Source organism: Pan troglodytes, chromosome 10 (assembly GCF_028858775.2).
Source record: "Pan troglodytes isolate AG18354 chromosome 10, NHGRI_mPanTro3-v2.0_pri, whole genome shotgun sequence".
NCBI lineage: Eukaryota > Metazoa > Chordata > Mammalia > Primates > Hominidae > Pan > Pan troglodytes.
Window position 1 is genome coordinate 83,444,839 of NC_072408.2, and position 25,278 is coordinate 83,470,116.

Below are 25,278 nucleotides of genomic sequence, written 5' to 3' on the forward strand. Positions count from 1 at the left end.
CAGTACAAATAATTTAAATGTCTGACATGACCTCAGGCCTTGAGGAACTTTTGCTTCACCGAGGGAGATGATAGAAATATAAACCAATTATTTCAATAGGAAATAAGATTGAAGATTAAGTATTCACAAAATGCTATGAGAAGACAAGCATGGAAAAATTGATCCATATATGAGTTCTTTAAAGACTCCTTTGCTGAACACCAAAGATGAATCAAGTCTCAAAGGAATAAAAATATATAGGATTAAACACAAAGAACTACAGAAATTAAACATTCAAACAATTTTCAACAATACCTCCTAACTAATAACTAGAGGTTAATTCCTGTGGTGAAGTTATAAAGTCATCAGTGGCCCCGGCAATATCTTCAGTGACGTTTTCAGTGGGTCTGCAGCCTCCAAAGAGCTGTAGCACATTCCAGTTTTGCTACAGCTGTTCCAAAGAATTCAGGGAACCAGCCCTTGGTGGGGTAGACCTCCTTCTGTCCTTTAAAAGAGAAACAGTTAAGAGGTCTGTATGCTTGGTCATACCCTCCATGAGTAAAACTATACTAAGGAGAAGAATGCAAGAAATCACCTGGTTTCACTGGCTCTCACTCCCACCTACTACAGGATCTCAGGATTCTGCAAGGACCCTTCCAAACCCAGGTATTTCTAAAGGTCCGCAGGGTGTCTCTCCCATGTGTCCCCAAACAAGGCTAGTCAGTTACCTTACAGTGACAGTCATTTTGTTTCCTCTCCTCTCACCCCAACCCTTCTCCCCTTGCTGATTGGTTTTACCTGGAGAAGGAGGGGGATGTGTAAAACCAACCAGCAAGATGATCCTGCCACTTCTCCTGGCTGTGCCTGCTGGACTCTTCTAACTACTTGATGCTTCCAGTACAGTAGAGCCCTGGATATGCCAATGTTGTGTGCAGATTGTCTCTTCTCCTTTTAGAAGCTTACCCATCCAGTGCTGCCGCCTTGCTGAGTTTTTGTGAAAGAACTCTTCATTTTTGAGTTTATCTCTACCTTCCATTCCATGCCCTGTGCTGAAATGCGAGTCTTCAGGGCCTGATCTAATGGCAAACCCAAGTTGAGGACATCATATAGTACTCAGAATTGCCCCTCCCCTCCTGCCACTTTGACATATATTCCCTTTTCTCTGGCAAGATTCTCTCCAGAGGGCTCCTCCTTTACTCTTGCAAATAGACTTCTTGAAGGCCCGCCCCTGCTGCTCACCGGGAAAGGCCTGACATGTCTGAATTCCACTTGAGTTCAAAGTGGGACAGATTCCAACACCAACTTGAGGAAAGAGGAGGTGTGTATTATGCTTCCTCTTTCCTGACATTGCCTCTGAGCCACATCCGCCCTCACCCTCAATCTAACCGTAGAAATCAAGTTTCATCTGAAACCCAGAAGCCCATCTCTTTGGTATTTTGGCACAGAACAGTCATCCAGAGGAGAAGCACTTTTCAGTGCAACAGAGATTTAAGAAATATCTCCTAATGCTGATGTGCTCTCCCTTTTTTTTGTAATCTGGTTGTCTTCCCTGCAGCCCCTTTGCTATTCTAACCCCAGGAAAGTGTGTGTGTGTGTGTGTGTGTGTGTGTGTGTGTGTGTTTAGTGACAGCTCCTGTCAGATAAGAAGGGGAAATAGAAAGCCTCCTCGGTATTGGGTGAGAAGAAGGAAGGAAGCAAAGGTACGCTATGGGATGGGAGTGTCCAGGCGCAATAAGAGTTTACTTAGGTGAGCCAACAAGGGTAAGGGGAAGCATGAAAGAAGTGGATTTCAGAAGGCTTTTTTTTTTTTTTTTTTTTTTTTTTTGCATGCTAATGGGCCCTTTGGGTGGCTGGTGCTTACTTCGGCAGTTCTCCGCTGAGATGATTGCCTGTTGTCTTTTATTCTAGCCAAAGCTGTTGGTTGTATCTGGCTCTTGACTGCAGCCTGCTCTAATATCCCTGATGCTAATTTGAGTGAGGCGGAGGTTAGAGGAAAACCACATTAGTTTAACAACATGGATTCGTGATTTTCACCAGTGGCATAATTCATGCTGGCAAACAAAAATTACTTCACTTGCTTAGGTGATTTTAGAAGTGAGTTATTGGGAGATCGTCAACTCTAGCTCCCGAGGGTAGCCCATTAACATTGTGTGGAATGACAACAGATGCTGGCAGTAAATTGCAAACAGTGACTATGCAATCAGCTGTGGGCTTTTAGAGCTAAGCATCTGTGGGCATTTAACCACTTGCACTTCTGCCACACACTCTTTCCAAGGAGATATTCCACAGCTCATTTAGCTGATCAGCACAACAAGGACCCTTAGCTGGAAAGGAAGTAAATAATGATTTAGGTCATTTGTCTTATTCCTAGTGAAAAAGAAAAGCATTGTATTAATGAATTCAGCATTTGGACCTGAATACATAATGTCATTTCGTGGCAACAAAGAGCAATTAGAGCAATTTTACCTGTTCTGAAAGCTTTGCATTTTTTATCCTCTGAGGATTATAGAGAACTGTATTGGATGATTTACCAGATGGGGGAATCTGAATCCTGTAAATACGGAGAAGAAATAATGGTCTCTGAATTTCATCAATGATCTATATTCCCCAAAAAGAATTAGAACTGCTTCCTATATACAAAAACATATTTACTAAGTGGAAATTTTATTACCTGGGTATTGAATTCAGTGATACCAAGGGCTTCCCTTTGTAGACAAAGGTCCATCTGCCCAGGCTGGGTTTCTATCCTTTTACTAACTAAATGCAATTAAACAATGGCTTTGAAGTAGTATTCAATTTTTGGATGGGTTCGATACTTTAGCTTTTTAAAAAATGCCAGTTGAACCATTTCTTTTGGGGTGTCGGATCTTTAATATAAACTTTCCCTTTTTACCCATTAGTGAGCAGACTTAATAAGGGTCCATCATGTAGGGAACAGGGCTTGCACAGATACTTGGGGATGGGGAGTGGTGAGCACAGTAAAGAAGGCTCATCTCATGGATTTTTTTTTCCCTTGACTTTGTCACTGCTTCCTCCAACATTTTTCATCACAGCCCAAAAAACAGTTATTCTGCAACCTGAAAAACTAGTGAAAGTAAATCACTTTAGGAGAATGCACTCTGGAAGCAGAAGTTCAGCACCTGCTGCTTCACTTTTCTTTCTTTCTTTCTTTCTTTTTTTTTTTTTTTTTTTTTGAGACAGAGTCTTGCTCTGTTGCCGAGGCTGGAGTACAATGGCACGATCTCTGCTCACCACAACCTCCGCCTCCTGGGTTCAGACAATTCTCTTGCCTCAGCCTTCTGAGCAGCTGGGACTACAGGCATGTGCCACCACACCCAGCTAATTTTTGTATTTTTAATAGAGACAGGGTTTCACCATCTTGGCCAGGATGGTCTTGATCTCTTGACTTCGTGATCCATCTGCCTCGGCCTCCCAAAGTGTTAGGATTACAGGCATGAGCCACTGCGCCCAGCCTGCTACTTCACTTTCTGATGCCTCCTGCCCTCTTCCTTCCCCTCCCACCAGACAAGCAAGCCCAACTGTCAATCTTTTTTTTTTTTTTTTTTTTTTTCTGACAGGGTTTCGCTCTGTGGCCCAGACTGGAGTGCAGTGGTGTGATCATGGTTAACTGCAGCCTCAATCTTCCCAGCTCATGAGATCCTCCTGCCTCAACCTCTGAAGTAGCTGGAACTACAAGTGCGTGCCACAATGCCCAGCTAATTTTTAAATTTTTTTAGAGATAGAGTCTCACTATGTTACCCAGGCTGGTCTGAAACTCCTGGGCTCAAGCGATCCTCCAACCCGGCCTCCCAAAGTTCTTGGATCTGTCCTTTTCCTAGCATTGGTTCAAGCAACTAAATAGATGGTATGATTCACTCTGATTTTGGTTTTATTTCTATCAAATAATTTTTCCCTAAAGGTACCTATTTTGAACTACTGTGGGGTAGGGAGAAGATTACTCAACAAGAAATTAATATTTAATGTACATGCTATGGATAAAGTTATAACTGAATTCACAAAACATTTGCCTTCCTGTTCAACTAATAACAGATTTCTGATATTTCTTTAACTGCCTGTGCCTTCTTTTCTTTTAGTCTTGATGGGTCATATTTGAAATCCATTTCTTTCATGCCCCTCCTTGCCTTTGTTGCTCACCTAAGTGAACTGGGTATTTTCTCTTACTGGGTCCTTATTATGTCTATTTTGGGGGTTTTCCAAAATTCCCCTCAGAGAGCTTAACATCTAGTCGTTTACATCACTCCTTGACCTTTGTTGGTACTGCAAAGCTTTTTATCTTCTTTCTCTTTCTTTTCCATGTTTTTCTGTTCCTCCCCTCCCCCAACCTTTTTTTGTTTTGTTTTGTTTGTTTTTGTTTTTGTTTTTGTTTTTTGAGACAGGGTCTCACTCTGGCACCCGAGCTAAAGTGCAGTGGCACAATCATGGCTCACTGCAGCCTTGACCTCCCAGGCTCAAGCAATCCTCCCACCTCAGCCTTCCAAGTAGCAGGGACTATAGGTGCGTGCCACCATGCCCAGCTAAGTTTTGGATTTTTTTGTAGAGACAGGGTCTTGCTATGTTGCCCAAGCTAGTCTCAAACTCCTGGGCTCAAGCAGTCCTCCTTCCCCAGCCTCCCAAAGTGCTGGGACTATAATCATGAGCCACCTCACCTAGCTGCTCCCCACTTATCCATAATCTCTTCTCTCAGAATTGCAGACTGCTGCTACTTCCACTGCTTCTTGCCCCTGCATCCTCAACTCTCCTCCCAGGTGTTCTACTGATTATATGGTTTGTCTGTGTCCCCACCCAAATCTCATCTTGAATTGTAGCTCCCACAATTCCCATGTGTTGTGTGAGGAGACCTGATGGCAGGTCATTGAATCTTGGCGGTGGATCTTTCCCATGCTGTTCTCCTGATGGTGCATAAGTCCTACGAGATCTGATGGTTTTATAAGGGACAACCCCTTTCACTTAGTTCTCATTTTTTCTCTTGCCTACTGCCATGTAAGACATGCCTTTCAACTTGCGCCATGATTGTGAGGCCTCCCCAGCCACGTGGAACTGCAAGTTCATGAAACCTCTTTTTGTGTATAAATTACCCAGTCTCGGGTATGTCCTTATCAGCAGCATGAAAACAGACTAATACAACTGACCTAGGTAACATTCTCGCAGTTGGGTGGAGCTTCTCAGCCATTTCCAGTAGATGGCTGCATATTGCTTCAACATGAAACCCTATGATTTGGATAGAAAATGATGAGCGTCTAAGCTGTGTTTCCTCAAACCAGAACTAGCAGTCTAGGTAGAAAATGTCTTCCTTCTCTGTAGTTTGCTTGAGCAAAGTATAATTTTCAAAAATTTAAAAAGAATTCTCAGACACAGGATGGGCAAGTGTCAGTTTCTGAGCGGGCTTCAGGTAGCTCTGTCAGTGACAGCTTCTCATTGCCAAGGGCCCACACAGACTGCAGGGTACAGGAGCACAAGGGAAGCCTGTGTGTTGGCTCCTTAAAAAACAGGCTTCTGAAGGTGACAGATGGAAAGAAAGCATTATTTTTATAGGACCTACAAAATCCAAACAGTATAAAAGTTTGTTTGCCACATCTACCAGAGTCCTGGACTTAAGAATTCAACAAATACTGTTTTCCTTGAGCCAGATGCACCTCAGGGCACTTAATTGTGACTTCCAGACACAGTAAGTCATGTTTCCTTCTGGCAGTAGGGGAGACTAAATGCAGACAGGAAAGGAATTCTGCTCCCTGTCCTCTGCAGTGAATTCTCCTGTGGGTGTTTGGGGTAGAGGAAGAGGGTGGGAATGATCTCCCTTCTGGGTTTGGTGTGGCAACTTATGAGCCAAAATGTGTACACAGCATAGGAGGGGTCTGGTCCCAGAATTGGAAGTACCTGTGGGTTTTCTGGTACCACAGTCTGTTTCCAAAACGGGCCTTTGCCAAGTCTGTGCCAGAAGAGGGCTGCTCTTTGTAAGGCTCTGCCGTACTCCAGGAGCTGGGATTGACCTAGCCACAAATAAAACAATAACACAAGAAGCTGCTGTGATACTCTGGTCTTTGCAGCACAACAGAGAGGTTAAGAATATGGTCTTTGGAGTTAGACAACCCAAGTTCAAATTCCAGTGACTTTGTTAGGATCTGGAGCCAGAATGTCCAGATTAAAATCCCGGCTCTACTACTGATCAACCCTGTGATCTTGGGCAAGTTCCTTAACCTCTTTGTGCCTCTGTCCATATGTAAAATGAGGACAATCTGTGACTATCTCATTGGCCTGTTTGTGAGAATTAAATGAGTTACTACAGTTAAGGCACTTAGATCATGCAGGGCATGAAATAAGTGCTGGATAAATGTTTGGCTTCTCCTTTCTGCCAGCTTAATTTAAACACCTTGAGTAAGTGGCAGAAACCATGCACAGCAAGCTGAAGGAAAAACAAAACAGGTGGTGGTGGTGGTGTTTTTTATAAGAATATAGGGATGACTCATGGAAATCTAAGAAGAGGAATGCAGATGGGCCTCAGATGAAGAGACAGGGACTGAGTTGCCATTAGAATGCTTTTCCCCAGATGCCTTGAATTCTCTAAAATGTTGTCTGAACCGATAAGTTTTTAATCTGTAATTGACTTATGTGTGTAATATGATCCAGTAAGATTTTTCTCCATTTAGATTGTCTGAGCATTACTTATTGGATATCTTATTCTCCCACTGAATTATAATACTACCCCTGTGCTATGTTAAAAACATATGCATGTGGGCCAGGAATGGTAGCTCACACCTGTAATTCCAGCACTTTGGGAGGCCTGAGATGGGTGGATCACCTGAGATCAGGAGTTCAAGACCAGCCTGGCCAATGTGGCAAAACCCCATCTCTACTAAAAATACAAAACAAAACAAAACAAAACAAAACAACATATGCATGTGTACCTACACCTAGGTTTTTTATTTTATTTCGTTGGTTGTCTATCCCTATCCTAATATCACATTGTCTTACTTATATGGCTTTATAATAATCTTGATATCGGGGTGGGGTCGGGGTGGGGGACAAGGTGGCTCACACCTGAAATCCCAGCACCCTGGGAGGCCAAGGTGGGAGAATTGCTTGAAGCCAGGAGTTTGAAACCAGCCTGGGCAACACAGTGAGATCCCATCTCTAAAAAATCTTTTTTTGAAAAATTAGCCAAGTGTGGTGGCACATGCCTATAGTCCTAGCTACTTGGGAGGCTGAGGTGGAAAGATCTCTTAAACCCAGGAGTTCAAGGTTGCCGTGAGCTATAATCACACTGCTGCACTCCAGCCTTGGTGACAGAGTGAGACTCTGTTTCTAATCATCATCATCATCGTCATCATCTTGATATCTGGAAGTACAGATTTCCCTAGTTGTTCTTTTTTCAGAAATATCTTAGCTATTATTGGATCCTTATTCTTTGGGATACTTTAAAATAAGGCTGTAAACTCTGACATTTCCCATTGAGAGATAGGGTCTCTGTCCCTTCCCCTTGTTATGTAGCATTACTTCAACTGTATTGGCTGAAGTAGTCACAAGCCCATTGTTATGAACAGAATTGTTCCCCTCCGCCTTTCATATATTGAAGCCCTAGTCCTCAGTGTGACTGTATTTGGAGATACAGCCTTTAAGGAGATAATTAAGGTTAAATGAGGTCATCAGGGTGGAACCTTAATCTGATAGGACTGGTGTCCTTATAAGAGAAAGAGACATTACAGATTCTCTCTCTCTCTCCTACATGCACGGAGAGGAAAGTCCATGTGAGGACACAGCAGGAAGGTAGCTATCTGCAAGCCAGGAGGGGAGAAGCCTCATCAGAAACCAAGTGTGCTGGAACCTTGATCTTAGACTTTCAAATTCTGGAACTATGAGAAAATAAATTTCTGTTGTTTAAACCACTCAATCCATGGTATTCTGTTATGGCAGTCCAAGCTGACTAATGTACCCACCCATGCAATGTGTGATCCTGGACTAAAAAGAGGACATTAGTGGGACAATTGGTAAAATTGAACAAAGTCTGTACATTAATTTAATAAGACTGTATCAATATTAATTTCCTAGTTTTAATCATTGTACTATGAGTCTGTAAAATGTTGATATTTGGAGAAATATGAGAACTTTAGAACTCTGATCACCTCCCTCCTGATGTCCATTCATTTTTTTTGTTCATCATTTTGTCTATTTTTTAAAAATTTACAAATTAATTAATAATATTTTTATAGACAATATTTGTTTAGATTTACCAGTATAAATATATGCTGGTTTATATTTACCACTATAAATATATACTGGTAAATCTAAACAGACATGGTCTATAAAATATATACCAGTATATAAATATATACTGGTAAATACTATATATTTACCAATTTGTTTGTTTCTCATTCTTTCTTACATCTCAGAATTTCTTTCTAGAATCACTTTCTTCTTTTTAAAGAACATCCTTTAAAAATTCCAGTGGTGTAGAACACTCATCCCCAGTTTTTATTATCATTGTCTTTATTTCATCCTCATTCTTGAATGATAGTTTTTCTGGGAGCACATTTCTAAATTAGTAGTTAATTTCTCTCAACATTTAAAAAAATGTTTATTATGGCTTTAGTTTTATTGTTGAGATGTCTGTTGTCAGTTTGTCATTTTTCATAGGTTATGTTTTCCCTCTGAGTGCTTTTAAGATCTTCTCTTTGTCTTTGATGTTCTGCAGTTTCATTACACACAAATTTTCAATTTATCATGTTTAGTTTACATTGTACCTTTGCAATGATATCTTTTCTTTTCTGAAAAAAAAATGCAGCCATTATGTCTTTAAAAATTTTTTATTGGCCGGGCACGTTGGCTCACGCCTGTAATCCCAGCACTTTGGGAGGCTGAGGCAGGCAGATCACAAGGTCAGGAGATTGGGACCATCCTGGCTAACACGGTGAAACCCTGTCTCTACTAAAAATACAAAAAATTAGCCGGGCGTGGTGGTTGGCACCTGTAGCAGCTACTCAGGAGGCTGAGGCAGGAGAATGGCGTGAACCCGGGAGGCGCAGCTTGCAGTGAGCCGAGATTGCACCACTGCACTCCAACCTGGGCGACAGAGCAAGACTCTGTCTCAAAAAAAAAAAAAATTTTTTTTTAATTTTATTTCATTAGTTGTTTTCATTCTCTTTATTCTTACGGAACGTCAAGTGGACACCTCCTTTTGTTGCATATCTTTTACCATCTCTACTTTTTTTTCTATCTGCCATGCTGCATTTTTCAGATATGTCTTTTGTTAGTTTTCTTTTGTGCTGTGTATAGCCTTCTATTTAGCCCATCTGTTGAGTTTTTTATTATACAATTTTATGTTTCATGTCTGGTTCTTTTTCAAATCACTTTTGGAGATTTAGTTCTTGCTCAATTTTGTGACCCCTTTCTAATTTTTTCAAATATTTTATATATGGCTTTTAAATTCCTTGTCTGATATTCAATATATGTAGTTCTTATGTTATTATATAATATATATATTATATTATATATATTATATATTATAATTATGTATATAATATATATTATATAATATATTATATATTATAATATGTAATATATACTATATATACTAGTATATATATACTATATATACTATATATTATATATATATATACTAGTATATATATATATATAATATATATAATATATACAAGAAAATGTTGGATAGTGAAAAGTCCCTTGAATCAAAATGAAGAAGTACAGTTTTCTAAGGGAACTTCCCTCTACAAAACAACTAGATCCTGCATAAAAAATAGACCTCTTGGGTTTATAGAGTATGACAGATATGAGAGACACCAAATAAGATTGGCTGCTACAGAAGGAAAGCTAGATACCCTGAAAGCACCTGCCACTATCAGCACTGCAAGGGAGTAGCCATGGAATAGCAGCAAGGTAGGGGCAGTGAGCTGAGACTCTCAGGCCAAACTGAGACCCTGAAAGGGAACATGAACAGTATCGGGTCATTATATTATATCGGTATCGGTATATTATATAATATATAATATATAATATATAATATTATATTATAATATATATAATATAATATATTATTATATAATATAATATTATATATTATAATATATTATATTATATATATTATAATATATTATAAAATATATTAACAATGTTAATTATATTAATTATATCGATTATAATATATAATATATTCTATTATAAAATATATAATATATTCTATTATAAAATACATAATATATTCTATTATAAAATATATAATATATTCTATTATAAAATATATAATATATTCTATTATAAAATATATAATATATTCTATTATAAAATATATAATATATTCTATTATAAAATATATAATATATTCTATTATAAAATATATAATATATTCTATTATAAAATATATAATATATTCTATTATAAAATATATAATATATTCTATTATAAAATATATAATATATTCTATTATAAAATATATAATATATTCTATTATAAAATATATAATATATTCTATTATAAAATATATAATATATTCTATTATAAAATATATAATATATTCTATTATAAAATATATAATATATTCTATTATAAAATATATAATATATTCTATTATAAAATATATATTATATTCTATTATAAAATATATAATATATTATATTCTATTATAAAATATATAATATATTAAATATAATATATATTAATAATTATATTACAATAATATAATATTATATTATAATATTATATTATATATATTATCTTATATTATGTAGTTATTATATTAGGTCCAATGTATGTGTGGTTTCTGCTGACTCTTACTCATGGCGTTGTGTTTATTTTGGGTTTGATAAACCTTATTGTGAGTTAATACTTGAGAGCATGCATTGAGGATCTCCCTCAGAGAGGATCTGCAATGTTCTACTTGGGATCCAGGGGAGTTACATGACCCAATACCGTTCATGTTCCCTTTCAGGGTCTCAGTTTGGCCTGAGAGTCTCAGCTCACTGCCCCTACCTTGCTGCTATTCCACGGCTACTCCCTTGCAGTGCTGATAGTGGCAGGTGCTTTCAGGGTATCTAGCTTTCCTTCTGTAGCAGCCAATCTTATTTGGTGTCTCTCATATCTGTCATACCCTATAAACCCAAGAGGTCTATTTTTTATGCAGGATCTAGTTGTTTTGTAGAGGGAAGTTCCCTTAGAAAATTGTACTTCTGCATTTTGATTCAAGGGACTTTTCACTATCCAACATTTTCTTGTATAATTAGTTGTTTATTGTTTTATAGTCAGTTTACCTTAGTGGAATGTAAACTTCCTGAGGACAGGGACTTTGGTTTGCTGGTATATCTCCAGTGACTGGAATATAATGCTTAGTACATAGTAGAGCCTGGAACTGAATAAATATTTCTTGAATATTAAAATGAATGAATCCCATCTATAAATTCATGTGTATCAGGTGTTACATCAGGTTCTCTAGATACAAAGATGAACCTGAGAAAATGTCTTTCATAGAGGTACTTACTAGAATTAGTGTTGAAAGTAATTAGATATGAAAGTAAATAAATTACACAAAGTACTATGGTCTCAATGTCTTTGACTCCCCAAATTTTCATGTTGAAACCTAGTCCCCAATTTGATAGTATTAAGAGGGGGCCCCTTTGGAGGTAATTAACACATGAGATGAGGGTGGAGCCCTCACTAATGGAATTAATGTTCCTAAAAGAGTCCCGAGGGAGCCTATTCTCCCCTTCTACCATGTGAAGACACATAGAAGGCACCATCCATGAGGAATGACCCCTCACCATACACCAGATCTGCTGGCACCTCAGTCTTGAGCATCCCAGCCTCTAGAACTGTGAGCAATAAATTTCTGTTGTGTATCAGTGCCCCATCCAATGTATTTTGTTCTAGCATCTTGAAAAGACTAAGTACTGTAGTGCACACACAAACATACACATATGAATAAATAAGATAATATCAAGGCATATACAGCCATCTATATCCAGAGCCTATATGTCATGTTCAGTAGTTCTTACCTCATTATGTAAGTTATTATAAGTCATATCTAGGGAAAGCAATATGATTGATTTTATTCTTTGGATACACTCTGGCAGAGAGTGGTGGGTGATCAGAGCAAACACGACTGAAGGCAGGGAAAGAAGATAAGAGAATACTGCAGTTCGTGCTTCATCTATTCAAAAAGGTAGGGTTTTGTTTTGTTTTGTTTTGTTTTTTGAGTGCCGGCGATAAATCAGGCACCTTTCTAGGCACTGAGGAAATACCTATGAATAAGACAATTAAGGTCCTGCTGTCACAAAACTTATATTCTGGTTGACTAAAACTAAATAAATAAGTAAATGAATTAACACATAGATAATTTCTCTCTCTCTCTCTCTCTCTCTCTCTCAATAGGGTCTCACTCTGTCGCCCAGGCTGGAGTGCAGTGGCATGGTCTCAGCTCAGTGCAACCTCCACCTTCTGGGTTCAAGCGATTCTCCTGCCTCAGCCTCCAGAGTAACTGGAATTATAGGCACCTGCCACCATGCCTGGCAAATTTTTGTATTTTTTGATGGCGATGGGGTTTCACTATGTTGGCCAGGCTGGTCTCACACTCCTGACTTCAAGTGATCCACCAGCTTTGGCCTCCCAAAGTGCTGGGATTACAGGTGTGAGAACACATAGATAATTTCAGACAGTAGTAGGTTTTGTAAAGGAAACAGAACCAGGGTTGTTGGAAACAGAGCTGTCAGTGGGGCAGGGTAGTAGCTACCCAAGGAAGGCCTCTTGGAAGAGGCAGCATATGAACAGAGACCTGAACGACAAGAAAGAGGCAAGAACATTTTGGGCAGAGAGAATGGCAAGTGCAACCCTATGTTTTGTGCTTTCAAGGATCAGAAAGTAGACCGGTGTACCTGGTACCAAAGTGATAGAAGAGCATTTGTGGAGTCTGGAGAAGTAGGCAGGCGTCAGACCACCTAGGTCCTTATAGGCCATGGTAATGAGTTTAGATGTTGTTCAAAGGGCAATGGGAAGCTGCCGGAGGATCTGGAGCGGGCGGGGAGGGGGCGCATAATACTACTTAAATCTTTTTTTTTTTTTTTTTTTTTTTTGAGATGGAGTCTCGCTCTGTCACCCAGGCTGGAGTGCAGTGGCGCGATCTCGGCTCACTGCAAGCTCCGCCTCCCGGGTTCACGCCATTCTCCTTCCTCAGCCTCCCAGGTATCTGGGACTACAAGCGCCCGCCACCACGCCCGGCTAATTTTTTTTTGTATTTTTAGTAGAGACGGGGTTTCACCATGTTAGCCGGGATGGTCTCGATCTCCTGACCTCATGATCCACCCGCCTCGGCCTCCCAAAGTGCTGGAATTACAGGCGTGAGCCACCACGCCCGGCCTCTACTTAAATCTTTAAAAGTTTATTCATGTGACTGCTCTTTGAAGAAAGGTCAGCAGTAGTCCAGGAAAGAAGTGTATGAACTACTAGATGGGGCAAGATATGAAGAGGCCCGGGCTCAGGCACGGAGACTATCCAGGCTGACCTCTCCCCTTCCTGGACTTAAGTTCTTCTATAGCTTATTTGCCTCTGAATCCCTAATGCAACCTAGTGCCTGGTACACAAAGGAGATGAAGAGCACTTCAAAAAGTGCTTGAGTGCACAAATGGCTACCAGAGGATTCTGTTCTTAGATGGCATCAGCTGGTAAACTCAGTTACTTAAAGGATAATGTTAAGCTGTGTGCTCAGTTGCAATGTGGGTCAGTTAAATTTAGAGATGCTCCTTGGTCACAAATCATGGTTACATTGTAATCATGGCAATTAGGGTAACATTATTATTTGTTTTTGTTTTTGTTTTTCTGAGACAGAGTCTCCCTCTGTTACCCGGGCTGGAGTGCTGTGGCATGGTCTTGGCTCACTGCAACCTCCACCTCCCAGGTTCAAGCGATTCTCCTGCCTCAGCCTCCCAAGTAGCTGGGATTACAGGCACACGCCACCATGCGTGGCTAATTTTTGTGTTTTTAGTAGAGACGGGGTTTTGCCATGTTGGCTAGGCTGGTCTAGAACTCCAGACCTCAGGTTATCTGCCCACCTTGGCCTTCCAAAGTGCTGGGATTACAGCAAGCCACCATGCCCGGCCCATTATTTGTTTTGCAAACGCCTTTTGCCACAACAAGTCTGGGTAATTCTGTGTATACAATCCAGTTCAAATCTTGTCACCACTACTAGAAATTAATTGCAAAGAAATATGTACTGTGTTTTTTTTTGCCAGTAACATTATCATCACATACAAGAAGATAACGTATGTTTGAGAATTTTTATTGCTAATAAGTATCAGGCTTTAGAGATGATTTCATTTAGAATTGCCAATGGAATATTCTATTTATGTAAAGAAAACTAGTCTCATTTAAAAAAAAATATTTCCAGGAAACAACTACTCCTCTAGAGAAGTAGGAGTATAAAATTCTAGTCAAGAATATGGCTTTGGAGACAAACATGGCTGAGTTTGAGTACTAACACTGCCACTCTTGGGTAAGGAATTTCCTAAATTTTGATTTTTGGAAGATAATTCCTGTGTCCAGAGTTATTGTGGAGACTGAAAAAGATAATACCATTTCTTTAGGCTTCTCAGCATCTAAACTCTTTCTGTGTTATAGAATTCCCCATTTATGGGTAATGGATGGGACAAAGATCCTTCTACTTTGTAGATGTTGGAAGTGCTTAATACTTATTTTCTTGGGTACTTTATTTTCCTTGCAATGAGGACAGATCCATGTAACCTTGGGCTTCATCATTCAGCTGTAATAAAACCAAATTATGATGCAGGAACTAATGGCATAGGAGGGAAGGATCTGGGAGCACTCTCTAAAGGCAGCAGGGGTGGTTGCAGCAGTGGCGACCAGTTGCGTTCTTGGTACAGAAGTAACATCAGTGTGGGCAGCATTAACTGCATTAAAACTGGTTCTTGGTGCAGAAGTGGCATCAGTGCAAGGTGTACCATCTAGTACTTGGTGACAGTGATGGTAGTTTCCTCATTGGCCCAGTTCTGTGGCATTAATCCTGGAAATTCAGCCAAAAGCCTGTTTCTCCAGGCTGCCCAAGCAAGTCTACGAGCATTGATTAAGCTCTTCTACAGTGTAGTCAGCTAGAGTTAGCTTCGGTTGCTGGAACCAAGAACTCTGGTTGATTTGGATTTTACACCTGTGCTCCCAGCACAGTGACTAACAGAGAATACTCAATAAGTGTGGCTATTAGTAGCAGTATTTATAACAACATATTCCTAACTTCACCTGTAAAATGTCAAATTTTATAATAAATTTTAGTGAATTTGATCCAAATTTAAGAGCTATATTTAATCTTGTCTTTATTGGTTCATCTCTTTGAAATCTATTTATATTCTGAATTATACCTTAATTAATATAAGATTATTTCCTAGACTGTAACATTCTTGAAAGCAGAGATTGTCTTTTTCACAAATGAATTATTTGCTGGCATAGAGCCTGACACAGGTGGACCCTTAGTAAATATTTGTGGAGGAAGCACATGGAGAGGTAATTGATGATATAGAAGTGCCATCTCAGGAGCGTGGCTGGCAGACCTCTTAGGCAGACCTCTAAGTTGGCATTATCTCAGTGAGGTAGTTTGGTCCAGGATTGGTTTTCAGATCTATAACCCTAGAAACTTAATATTACACTTTAGCCAAAGGTGATCAGATCACTCTCTTGGACATAGACTCAGACTAAGCAAACTCAGAAGAGACAGATGTATAAGATATAGTTATTTTTGCTAAGAAATATAACTTTGGGGTGTTCTGGAATGCTGCTCACTTACTCATTTAATAACTTGATTTTGATAAGTGTTTAATATGTGTCAGCTACTATTATGTAACTGTATAAACAGTGAACAAAACAGACAAGATTGCTGCTGTCATGCAATTTGCACAGCTGTGTCAACAAAGAAATATTTAATTGTAGATAATGGTAACTGTCATAAAGAAAAATATAGCAGGATAAGGTGATGAAAATTCTTGGGAAGAAGTGTGTACTATTTTAAATTGGATAACCAGGGAATATGCCCCTCAGAAGGTTACATTTAAGCTGAAACCTGAATGAAGTGGAGGAGACTGTAGCAGGTAGGGAAAATATTACATGCAAAGGCTCTAAAGCGCAGAAATAATTTGGGGGTTGGGGAGGTGTTGAAGAATAAAAAGTAGGCCAGTGGCCGGATGCGGTGGCTCACGCTTGTAATCCCAACACTTTGAGAAGCCAAGGTGGGCGATCACTTGTGGCCAGGAGTTCGAGACCAGCCTGGCCAACATGATGAAATCCTGTCGCTACGAAAAATACAAAAATTAGCCAGGCATGGTGGCACATGCCTGTAATCCCAGCTACTGGGGAGGCTGAGGCACAAGAATCACTTGAACCCAGGAAGCAGAAGTTGCAGTGAGCCGAGATCACGCCACTGCACTCCAGCCTGGGTGACAGAGCAAGACTCCATCTAAAAAAAAAAAAAAAAAAAAAAAGTAGACCAGTGTGGTAGGCAGCCTCTAAAATGACTCCCAATGAACTCTGGGAGAGTGAAATTCTCTCCCCTAGAGTGTGGACTGGATTTAGTCACTAGCCTCCAATGAATAGAATGCTGTAGAGGTGATGAAATGTCACTGCCAATGTTAGGTTAAAATTGTTGGCTTCTGTCTTGAGCATTTTTTTTCTCTCTTGTTTTCTTGCTGTGCAGAAAAAGATTAACATAGCAGAACCGAGACTGCTATCCTTAGAAATGCCAGCTTGTAAGGTTGGCCATTGGCTGGCATCTGGGAACTTGACAGGTAAATAGGTCCCTATGCTAATATAACTCTCCCTAATTGATGAGGGAGGCTCACTATGCCTAGACTGTTTGTGCAAACAATATGGCTTATGCTGAATACCCGCTTTCTTCCCAGAAATCTGGAATTTTGGCATGAGTGAGGCACAGGGTGCTTGTGTGACTAGCCTATGACAAGACCTTTGGTTGCTGAGTTTTAATAGGCTTCTTTGGACAGAAGCATCACACAAACATTTCTGCATTTTTGTTGCTGGGAGAAGAATGTGATCTGTGTGAGCTCTTGTGGAATGTGAGAGCATAAGGGAGCCTGCAAATGGATCCGTGCAGACTCTGCTGGGGCCTACTTCCTTTATAATCTGGCTGTTTATCTTTACTATACTGCTTTAATAAATCCTAGTGTGAGTGCAACTTATGAGGAGTCCTATGAGTCCTTCTAGCTCATTTCTTAATGTGGGGGTGGTCCTGGGGACCCCAGACACACTTACTCTGATGAAGCAAGCTGCCACAAGCCATCCTGTGGAGTGGTCCACACGGCAAGGAACTGAGGGAGGCCTCTGGCCTACAGCCAGCAAGAGGGAGCTGAGGCGTTCAGTCCAACGGCCATATGGAAAAAAGGTCCACTTAAGTGAGCTTGGAAGTGAGTCCTCCCCCTGTTGGGCCTTCAGATGAGACTGCAGTCATGGTCAACTCCTGGTCTGGAGCCTTGTGAGAGACTTCAAGCCAGAGGCACTGCCTAAACTGGGCCTGGATTCCTGGCCTATAGAAACTGTGAGAGAATAAGTGTTTGTTGCTTTTAGCCTGTAAGTTGAGGAGTAATTTCTTATGCAGCAATAGGTAACTAATACAACCAACAGGGCTAGAATATAGAGGGTAACGGGAATGTGATAGGTGGTGGCCACAGAGTGGTAGACAGGGCCCAGATCATATACGACCTTGAAGCTTATGGTAAGGATTTGGATTTTCTTCCATTGAAGGATTTGGAATAGGGAAATCTGGTTAGCACATTGTCTTCTTTAGACCACAGGTTTTCAACCCTGGCTGCATTTTAGAACCACTCAAGGAGCTTTTTAAAAATACCTATGCCAGGCCCCACCCTCAGAGATTCTGGCTCCGTTGGCCCTGGGAGAGGCTCCAGTGTTATTATTTTTTAAAAGCTCCCCAGGTAATTCTGATGGACAGCTCCAGCTGAGAATGAGATGTGCTTTAGGGTAGCAAACCTATCTGGAAAACCAGAGAGGATTGCTCAGAACAAAGGGAGAGAGTCACATATTTTCAATACTGAATTATTACATTAAATTAAGCAGGCCTGATAGATCTAGGATGGCGTGCTCTTCTGTGTTCAGTGCTGGAGAAATAGTCACAATTGCTAACCCCTGGATTTTCCCTTTCTGCGATAACTGTCATCCATCTGTTCTTTTCACACAAGGTACAAGACTGTGGATTCAGCTTTAATTTTAAAGATACCAACACAGTCATACAAATATAAATCTTTGGCCTTCAGCTCTTTTGATAAATTCCAACCAGTGGCGACCGAAAGAGTCTTTTGTCCTACATTTACCCAAAAAAGGGGAACAAAATTAATTTTTTTTTTTTGAGACAGTGTCTTACTGTGTTGCCCTAGCTGGAGTGCAGTGGTGTGACCTAGGCTCACTGCAACCTGCACCTACTGGGCTCAAGCGATCCTCCTGCCTCAGCCTCCTGAGTAGCTGGGACCACAGACGCACACCACTATGCCTGGCTAATTTTTTTGTGTTTTTGGTAGAAACGGGGTTTTACCATGTTGTTCAAGGTAGTCTTGAACTCCTGAGCTCAAGCAATTCGCCTGCCTCAGCCTCCCAAAGTGCTGGGATTACAGGTGTTAGCCACTACACATGGCCATTTCTTTAGCCTACTTAGCTCTCTTCTAAAATGACCAGACCTAATAATCTATATTACGTGACTCTATAATCAATATATGCATACAAGAACAAATTAAAAGACATGCAAATGCTTCAAAGAATCTCAGTTTCTTGAAACTTCAAACCCCATAGTGAGAAGTGTAAGTATTAACATACCAAAACAGAACAAAACAAACATTTTCGTGAAACTACAGTTTTGGACTATTATGTGTATTATATTTGTAATCAGTTATCTTTTATATTTTTGGCTAAAGAAATGTGTCTAGGCCGGACATGGTGGCTTATACCTGTAATCCCAGCACTTTGGGAGGTAGAGGCAAGAGAATTGCTTGAGCTCAGGAGGTTGAGGCTGCAGTGAGGCGTGTTCATGCCACTGCACTCCAGCCTAGGTGATAGAGTGAGCAAGACCTTGTCTCAAAATAAAAAAAAAAAAAGAAATTCATCTGAATCTTAGATTTTGATCAACACACTAACATTCTTGACTGAAATATAATTTAAAATGTTAATGACATTTAATTCAGTTGCAATGTAAATGTAAACATCTTGATTCGTAAGGTTTAATATTAAAAACTTCATAGCTTTTTGAGGTGGAGAAGAAGATAATTATGTTTGCTTCTCCTTCCCTGTCAGTTTGGGGCCTGACTGGAAAGGAGATTCACTTGGGGAAAGTGCTGATCATGGTCTTGGGACTGGAGGAGTGAGGGAGTACCCTTACACTCATATTGAAAAGAAACAAAAATGGCATGTTCAAAAGCATGAAAGCCCAATCACTCATTCACTCAACAAACATATTGAGTGCATTGTATGCCAGGTGCCCTTCTAGATGCTAAGGGATATCGCAGCGAGCAATTCATACAAGCTCCCTATTTATGAAATTTCTTTATAGTGGGAGGTCGTGAACTGTCAGATAATAAACAAATGTCAGGTAGTAATAGGTGCTATTATTATAATAAAACATGATGTAATTGGAAAATGGGACAGGATAGAGGATGTCACTTCTGTTCATTTGAACGGTCTGTTAGATATCAAATTTACTGTAGAAGAAAACTATTTGACCCACAGTGTTCCAAGTATTTTTTAATTGCCTATTTTTATTATTTGGGAGATTTCACATAACAATCTGGATTTTTGTCTTCTCTTGAAAAATCAGATGATTATGCCGAACAGGTATTTCTGCATGACAACAGTGTTCTTTCAATAGGACATGTCATCTCCTCTTCTTCATAATCCCTCCTTTCCTAACAGAACAGCTTCCCTCATTTACAAGATCTGCCTGGCTTCTGAATTCTGAAGAATTATCAACTTCTGGGCTAGTAAAAGAATAAGGGCCAAGATAGAGTGTGCAATAGGATTCAAGGCATGCAGAAAGCCACGAGCCGAGGAGCCGAGGGGAGCAGGCATAGATACCTGTGTAGACGTCCGAGATCACGTTTTGCTTGGTACCAATATGGCAATATGGGCTTGTAATGGCATACAGAGTCCTTTTTATTTTGAGACAAGGTCTTGCTTTGTCACCCAGACTGGAGCGCATTGGCCAGAACACAGCTCACTGCAGCCACCACTTCTCGGACTTCAGTGATTCTCCCGCCTGAGCCCCTCAGGTAACTGAGACTATGGGCACACACCACCATGCCTGGCTAATTTTTGTATTTTTTGTAGTGACAGGATTTTGCCATGCTGCCCAGGCTGATCTCCAACCCCTGAGCTCAAGCAATCCACCCACTTGGCCTCTCAAAGTGTTGGATTACAGGCATATAAGCCACCACGTCCAGCCCAGAGTCTATTTTTTGAAAGTGTCCAGAGTGGACTAGAAACTTTAGTATGATGGAATAAAGCAATGAACCAGTGGTCAGGGTCTGAGCTAAATAGCTATATAGTTTTACATGGTCACATGTTTTTACATGACTATATGTTTTTCTAAAATTTGCAAAAGTAGGATAATTTCAGATTTCCCATCTATTAGACATTCCCCAATGTCAGATGGCATTGAAATGGCAGTGGGCATTTTAAGAATCCAGCTAAAGAAAGTTGAGTTGGGAATATGCCACATTTACTGCAATTTGGAAAACCATTTTGGAATGTTCCAGTACAACTAGCTAGAAATTATCGACTGCTAGTTTGGAAACACGTGAAGGGTGCTTTCTTTTATTAACTTTAAATTTAGTTACTAAAGAATTGAGAAAAAATTCTGATTAAAAACAGTAATGGAATATGAAACAAAAGACATACAGGAGAACAGTACAGTCAATGGAGATTATTCTGACACTGAGAGGCAAATGGCAGCAATTTTTTTTTCAGAGCATAACAAAAGCAGTAACTCAAAAAAAAGGAAGAGACAAGGTTATTGGATTGTTGGATACTCCAACCTGTGAAGAAGAGTTGATCACATGGAAAACAATGTAAACTTCTCACTGATTTGACATATGTGTGGTTACTATGTATTGCCTTTTTGACTGCTTTTTGAAAAATGGATGAAGGCCCTTTAAATAATTTTTGCTTGCCAGCTGGCACTGAAGCTTTGCGAATAGAGGGCGCTGGAGAGACATTGCAGGAGGAAACAGGTTTGCTTCCTGGTTGCGATGGGCTTGGATAGGTTCCTGCAGCACACAAGATTTCAGCTTATGCCTTCTCCAGCATCAGACTCCTGCAGTGTATAAGGTTTCTCCAGCACGGGCTCCTGCAGTGCTTGCAGCTTCTCCAGGGCCCAGCCTCTGCAGCATACAGGAGCCTGCAGCTTCCCCTGGCAGCCCCTTGGGCAGTTGTGTGAGAGACCTCTCCATCATCAGCTTTCACCAGCACTCCACAGGGCAGTTTCCTGGCAAGTTCCACTGCTGAGCACCACACCAGCCTCTCTGCATATCTGCAAGTCAATGTCTGTTCTCAGTCCTGGTTGTGGAGGAGGAGGTCTTGGTGGCTCTATCTTAGCCTTGGGGATAGTAGCTGCTCCTATTATCTGTGATTTCTGTATTTTCTTGGTTTGTTCTCTTTACTTCTTTTTATTAAACTTTATCTATTATCTATCAAATTACTGTGTGATTTTTCTCTCCCATTTGCACACAGACTGATACAGCATGAAATTCCAATATCTATGAATATAACACAAATTTACTATATATAAATACAAGAATATTGATGACAAACTGGTTAATGGCTGTCGTTAACTTAAAGAGTATTTAAAATTAGCCAAAAAACATACAAATGCCTCAAGAAGTTTACAGCTCATACATGAAAGAAACTTGATAGAGGTTTTTCCAAATTTGACCATTTTTAGGATTTGACAATCCTAAAAATTTATAAAGCCTTACAAATAAGAATTATAAAACTAAAATAAATTTTTCTAAACTATAATAAAAAACAAACTTTGATCCACTATGCTGGAGGAAAGACCAAATTGCCTTTCAATTCTCTTCAATTAGGAAATATTGTGAAATTATCACATGAAGATGTGATTGAAGAGTATGCAGTCAAAAAAGGCAGGAAAGAATAATAGAGGTGTGTCAAGCAATAGATTAATAATAGTGTTATGATATTTTCTAGACTTTGTAATGTTTATGGTGTTTGTCAGCTTTTTAAAATGTGTAATGTGGCTAGGTGTGTTACAGGAAAGCAGTCCCGATCCAGACCCCAAGAGAAGGTTCTTGGATCTCACACAAGAAAGGATTCAGGGCAAGTCCACAGTGCAAAGCAAAAACAAGTTTATTGAGAGAGTAAAGTGGTCAAAGTACAGCTACTCCATAGACAGAGTAGGGCCTTCCCGAAAGTAAGAGGAGGAACGCATCCACCCTTTGTACAATACTTGTTTATATATGGGATAAAAAAAGGTCATGGGGAGATGTGCTGTGCTACAAGTGTTTGTGATAAAGGGTTAATTTTCTTAATTACTGTATTTTGCAAGAATTGATATCATTATCTTTAAATCAAAATTAGGAATGCATCTGTTCTCAAGCTATCAGGATATCTATCGGGTCCCTCCCAAGTCTGTTTAGTAAACATTATAAGCTGTTCCTTAATTTAACATCTAGAGGCCAGGAATACCCAACTTTCTGGGAATGCAGCTCAGCAAGTCCTAGCTTCATTTTCCTAGCCCTCACTCAAGATGGAGTCGCTCTGGTTTGAACACCTCTGACAGGTGTGGTGGCTCACATCTGTAATCCCAGTACTTTGGGAGGCTGAGGTGGGAAGATCACTTGAATCTAGGCTGGGCAACATAGCAAGACCCCAGTCTCTACAAAAGAAAAATTAAAAAAATTAATTTGGCATGATGACACGCACCTGTAGTATCAGCTACTCAGGAGGCTGAGGTGGTAGAATCACTTGAGCCTGGGAATTTGAGACTGCTACAGTGAGCCAGGATTATGCCACTGCACTCCAGCCTAGGTTACAGAGCAAGGCCGTATCTCAAAAATAAATAAGTAAATAAATAATAAGATTTGCAATGTGTGGCGATTTCTTTTCTCCTTATAGACACTTCTTTGCATATCTAATATTTTATTAATAATTGTGTATTATTTTTCTTAAAGAAGATCTGCCAGTTGTATAAGTTTGCCCTCAAATCTAGATTGGGCCCGGATTTGGATGGTGACCAGCTAGCTCTCTGGTCCCCATCTTGTACTGAGAGGGTTTGTCTGGATCAGAGAGTCTCCACCAGGCAACTCCCTCCCCGGAGAGGTGCTACTGATAAGGCGGTCTGTGCCTGTGGATGGCATGGAACAGGAGCAAAATGTCAACTCCTGGTTTGGATGAATTCAATTCCCAAATTCTAAGATCCCAATGACATAGTCTCTGCAGAAATGTCCTCACCCAATATGCAGGAGGAAGAAAAAAGTAATCCCCGCCCCCATATGTTGGGGCAATTCAGCTTCTGCTGGTGTTAAACATAAAGAGCAGGGCTCTGCTGGCTCTGTGTGCCCGCTGATACCATGTTGGGATGACCGACATTCCCCCACCCAGAGGTCCAAACAACATTTAAAAAGTCTCATCCTACACGTTGTTCTGATGCCTGGAATTCAAGACATCAGAAGATGTCATCATCAAAGAGACAAAGCCTTTATTTCTGCAATAGAAAACAAAGCTGAAGATATAGATACCCTCAGGAAATGTAATCCTGAAGTTCACTCCAAAATGACTGCAATTCTTTCCTTTTCTTCACAGTTTTGTGTGAGGAAAGGAAAAGGGGGAATGATTGGAGAGCAATTTCAGAGAGAAGAGAGTTCCTTTTCCATGTCAAAAGGAGCAGTACGGAGACAAACGATTTCCACATTCAAGTTCTGCCTGAAGCCTGGTTGGAAAAGCTGGCTAAAAAACAGGGGAACATTTTTAATAAGAAAAATATACGTGAATGTATTCATAGTGGATAGAAATAGCCTTAAATATGTAAAGGAAGAAGGAAAACCATCAGGAAATACTTACTGCCAGCCCTCCAAGAAATATGAGATGGAAAATTACAATGAGCTTACCACAAAGCTGCTCCGACTGGAGGGCGTGACTTTTCATATTTAACAGCATGTCTGGTAATGTTTCAGGGAATCTCATTACTCTTTATTCCTTATTTCTCCTCATGGGGAGATAAATTTGGCTGCATTTTCTTTTTTGGAAATGCACTGTTTTAGTTTTGCTTTTGTCATTTTTGAGAAAATACATATATTGTAACATTTGCCCCCTTTATAATTGACAAACATTTTTACATGGATGATAGATCTCTATGAGAAAATGTCTAATGCTGGGATATCCATTAAATATCTTTCATTTCTATAATTATAGGAAGAGTCCAAGTTATGATATGTGTCTCTCCTGTTGCAACTGTCCTTTTTGGGAGGAAGTTGCACGTACGTAATAAAGACAGAGGGTCAATACTTTTATAACAAAGTTTTGTCTGTGAGCATCATTTTACAACTAGAAAGCACTGCGGTGATCATCTACTTTAAGCTTAAGGAAATAGAGGCCCACAAAAGTTAAAATATTTAATATTTGACCATTGGTATGAAAGCTGAAACTAGAATTTAAGTTATTTTTTCTTCATACTGGAGAGTCTCATAGCATGAGTACTTCAGCAGGGGGCCCTCTCAAGTAAAGTGGCCTATAGATATTGGCTGATTGCAGGAAGATCAGAAGGCTGAGTTTTTTGTCTTAGGTCACTGCAACATAGTCCAAAAAATAATACTGACTATCTGGTGTCACATGTTCTTTTTTCTTTCTTTCTTTCTTTCTTTATTTTTGTTGTTGTTGTAGCTGAGACAGGGTCTTGCTCTGTCACCTAGGCTGGAGTGTAGTGGCGCGATCATGGTGCAGTGCAGCCTCAACCACCTGGACTCAGGTGACCCTCCTACCTTAGCCTCCCAGGTAGCTGGGACTAGAGGCATGCACTGCCATGCCTGGCTAATTTTTTGTATTTTTTGTAGAGACATGGTTTTGTCATATTGCGCAGGCTAGTCTCAGGCTCTTGGGCTCAAGCAATTCACCTGCCTCATCCTCCCAAAGTGCAGGGATAACAGGCATGACCTACCACCTCTGGCCTTTTCTTCTTTTTAAAAACAATGTTTTTAACTTTTATTTTGATACAAGGGTTACATGTGCAGGTTTGTTATATGGGTATATTGCATGATGGTG

At 39.9% G+C, this 25,278-nt stretch overlaps 1 protein-coding gene across 4 annotated transcripts in view; it reads left to right on the top strand.

Moving 5' to 3' along the window:
* Nucleotides 1-25,278, top strand: part of ZDHHC17 (zinc finger DHHC-type palmitoyltransferase 17) — a 296,534-nt gene that overhangs the window by 107,130 nt on the left and 164,126 nt on the right. The gene's annotated exons all lie outside the window — the stretch shown is intronic.